The sequence below is a fragment of the Callospermophilus lateralis genome, unplaced genomic scaffold (genome assembly GCF_048772815.1).
Source record: "Callospermophilus lateralis isolate mCalLat2 unplaced genomic scaffold, mCalLat2.hap1 Scaffold_1149, whole genome shotgun sequence".
In the NCBI taxonomy this organism is placed as follows: domain Eukaryota; kingdom Metazoa; phylum Chordata; class Mammalia; order Rodentia; family Sciuridae; genus Callospermophilus; species Callospermophilus lateralis.
The window spans coordinates 315647-320086 of record NW_027511775.1 but is presented as its reverse complement, the minus strand read 5'-3'; positions in this window follow the sequence as shown (position 1 = coordinate 320086).

The window sequence follows — 4440 nt, the reverse complement described above, 5'->3', positions numbered from 1 at the left end:
TAGCCCTATTTGATATTTGTTATCCTATGAGCAGTGGTTATAAAAGTTGTGACCTCCAAATAGTAGCACTAGCATTATCCAATAATTTCTTAGAAATGAAAATTATCCTATCTTTGCCCAAATTACTGATCTAGAATCTGTGGAAGTGGAATCCAGAAATTAGTTTTAATGAGCTCTTCAAATGATGTGTGATCAAGTTTGGGAGTCCATATCTATACTAGTAAATAAAATAAAAACAGAATCTATGGTTCAATATGTAAAGAAATAAAGCAACAACAAGATGAATCAAGCAAATAAAGTTACCATCATATATGCCATGCAGACAAATTTTATCTATTGACTTAATAATAGTTTATAAATCTTTTGTCTAGCGAAGTTATCAAATCATTTTCAGATATATCTGTATATTGGTTTCTCACAGTAAGTCCCTGAAATAGCAGAAACAAAACACTGCTCCCAATCTATAGCTAAAAATACCTAAGATTTTTGTAAAAAGTCACCCAGATAGAGATGGCCTTAGACTCATCTTCTGTCTCTAAATCTCCTTGTAACATATCTTGGTATAAGGTCCTAATGAAAGGGAAGTGATTTACAATGTAACAGATTTTTACTATTCTGCACAATGAATGATATTTTCAACTTTGACTTTTACTTTTTATACTAAGTGATATCAGAGGGAACATCTCTAGTTAAAATTTCAAGATCTGTATGCTGTGAATTTATTAAGAAAAGTAACCTCATATTCATACTACATTAGAGTTTACTTATTGTACTGAGATATTAAAAGGCTGCGAAAGTTATAATAAAATATATTTCATGAAAATTATAATTTTTTAAAAAATAAAATTCTAGCCAAGTCATCACAAATTTATTCATTGGTGAAGCATTTTTTAGTGTTTACTGTATGACAGGTCCTCATCTAAACACTTGAAAAATAAATAAATATCCTCAGTCTTGTACTCTGAGAACTTCCTTTAGAAATAAAATAAAACCCATCAAGGGCTAAGCTACCATCACCTTGGGAGTAGTATTACAATTAGCCTCCTTAGCTGTTTCCCTATATGCACTGTCTCCCCTGCTAACGTGGACAATGAACTTTTCAATCATAAAAGGGATCAGATCATTATTCTGCCCCCAAATCTCTAAAAGCTTCCCATTACTTTTGTGAAAAAAATTCTTAATATTTTCCATACAATAGAAGGCTTCATATTACCTGATTCCCTGTGAACTTTCTGGTATACATTGCTTTAACTCTCTCCTGACTGTTCCTTCAGCAAGATAAGTTTAGGTTTAACTCACGTCCTCTGAACCAGTTAGATATTTGGCTTGAAACATTTTCTCCCTGAAGATCTCTATGACCCATTATTTTATTTCATTCTGTTTTCTATTCAAATGTTGTCTCATTAGAAATGCCTCCCTGACTATTAACTCCATATAAAAAATACCACAGTCTCCATTCAGTTACTCAAATTTCCTTTACCTTGACATATTTCTTGTACTAGTAGGTATCATAAAATATATGGAAGGTGAACATATAATAAATTATGTAGAAATCTTTGACTATTGGAACTATGAGACTTTGAATGAACCAAATAACATGGCAAAAGAGATTTTATTTGTGTGTGTGTGTGTGTGTATTCACTGATTATCTGGTAAGGAATAATACAATTTTATGAGGAATTATCAATGTTCACAATATTTTCAGATTTCATGAATGAATGAACAACAGCTCTGGTTGATATATGATTAAAAAATGATGGGGAACTTTCTGCTTTTCACAGAAAATACCTATGGTACAATATGTATATATTTGGATATTCTTATATAAAACAAATTCATTGAAGCCGGGTTCTTTTCTTATTCATCATTATATTCCCCACAACATATAATAGAATATCTTTTAGGTAAAAATTCATTATATATAAATAAAAATATCAGGTATATACACTTTCATTTCCACATAACTTAGAGCTCTTTTTCTTTTTGCTACTTGAGGTCAGCTACTTGCTATCCTTTCTTGGTGGTAAGGCATTTTTCACTGCAATTTAGAGTAACAACACCTTACTTTCTGGTGGTGTTGTTCTGTTGGTAATGTTTTCATTAATCATCAGTCATTTTCTTTCTTTCTGGTTATACAGTTCCGGACTGTAAGCTGGCAGATTCTGTACAAGGAAACTGCCCATCATAAGTAAAGAAACAATTTTCTCTAACTATTGCGCTGGTGAATGGTGACCTTTATAAAATGGTGGATGATTTGAAAACCCCCAAAACATTCCAACCAAGTTGTTATGAGTCAACTGAGCATCCTGAAAAATAAATAAGAAGGAGAAGGCAATGGTTTCCAATACTTTTTTGTCCATGAGTCAATATAAAGAAACAGAATTGATTTTTATGAAACAATGTGCCATTTTCAATGTTTCTCAATTAGATTTGATCTAGTATTTTTTGAACTACTCTTTACCTAAGTAGGAAACATTAATGACCAGCATCACTATGATTTATGATAGATAACAAAAAGAAAACAAAAAAACTGCTGCTTTATTTCAAAGGGAGGAATGTATATACATTTGAAAAAGAATGAAAATAGATATTAATTTTTTTTCTTTTCTGGACTCATGAACACTTTCAGATATATTCTTTAAAGAATCAAAGTGCAAAGTGGTAATATAAAATATATATTCAAAAACTCAAGGTAATTATGTAAAATATAGGTAGTAGTATATTAATATAAAGCCTTAATAATTAATAGTAGTATTTGTATGATAAACTGTATTTTTTGTGGATAGATTAAGGATTTACATTTGCTGATATACCCTTTAGCATAATCACCATGATTGTAATTTATTTATTTATTTTGTTACTGGGGATTAAACCCAGGGCACTCAACCACTGAACCACATTACCAGTCATATATTTTGAGGCAGAGTCTCCCTAAATTGGAAGGGCTTCACAAAATTGCTGAGGCTGGCTATAAACCCACCATTCTCCTGCCTCAAACTCCTGAGACACTGAGATTACAGGCATGCATGGCCACATCCAGCTGTTATTTAACTCTCATATGAGGTAGTGCATTGAATTATTTCACCAAACCCTATGAAGTTAACACACCCAAGAAATGTAGTGTGCAGCAGCAAAGAAATTTGAAAGTGATTATAATTTTCTTTTATGGGCATTATAATACTTTTATCATCTCCCTTATATATATTTTTCAATAATATTCATCAATATAATTTTTATTGGTGGTGACATTTAAGCATAATTACTCACTAAAAAATTGTTGCTATTAGCACTAATAATAGCCTTCTGTATTGAATATATCCTATGTATTTGTCATTGTAGTAGGCATTTTACACAAGTTATTTCACTATTTCTCATTATATTACTAAGAGATAAGAAATAATGTCACAATTTTACCAGCATTCAAAGGGTCACTCAATACCCTAAAATCAATTACTTCTAGAAATGAAGCAAAAATTTAAAATCTGGTATATGTGGCTTGAACTCTTCCACTCTCTTCAAGTTGTCAAGTTGAAGGGTCCTATAAACATTGCTTATTAGGTGGGTATTTTTGCTATTCCTTTTCCTGTTGTATCAAATGATTAATAATATCTTAAAACCACAAAAGACCTCCTTTCCTGCATTGGAGACAATAAGGGAAGATTGTCAATCTGTCCCTCTGCCGCAGTCTCTGGCTGGGCACAAATCACGAGTCTCCACACAGCTTGTAGATTCAAACAGCAATTCTTTATTCCGGAACTCACACCGGCCGTCTACAAACACGTTCTGGGGGAATCCACGTTCTCTGCCCAAATCCACTCTCTTCCCAAATCCACTACTCCACCGGGCTTCTGTCTCCCAAAATATACTGTCTGACCCTAAGAACTCAAGAGGAACTCAGCAGCAGGATACGCCCTATTCTAAAGGGGGAACACCCTAATCTCCTATTATGCTAAACCAGGAACACCCTAAACATGGATCCGCCCTGGTCCTTGAGCAAGGTCACCTTACATGCAATGTCCTGCAAAATGCCCTATTTCCATGAGTCCTTCCACTAAAGAAACATGGGGGTACGCTGGCAAGGAAATTGTCATACCTACTTGGCTGATGTCTCCCAGCATCCCTCTATGTAATGATTTGCTAGTGGGGGCAGGTAACAGCAGAACTCCTGGGAGTCAAAAGACAATGGCAACTAGAAGTAAATAAAGCTGGGTCAATATTGCCTTCCATAGAGATAGTTAGGGCTGGACACAAGCTACCTGAATGAGAAATTTGACTCTTGTTGTCCCTAGATACTAATATGTGTTCCACTGAACTGAATGTGGCAACTAAGGTACCCCTTAGAAATTTTCTTTAGTTGGGTGTACAATCAAAGCGAACTATAAAAAAAAGAAAGAAAAAAATCAATGTATGTTTGATGACTACAGCTGTCAGAGAAAAAGT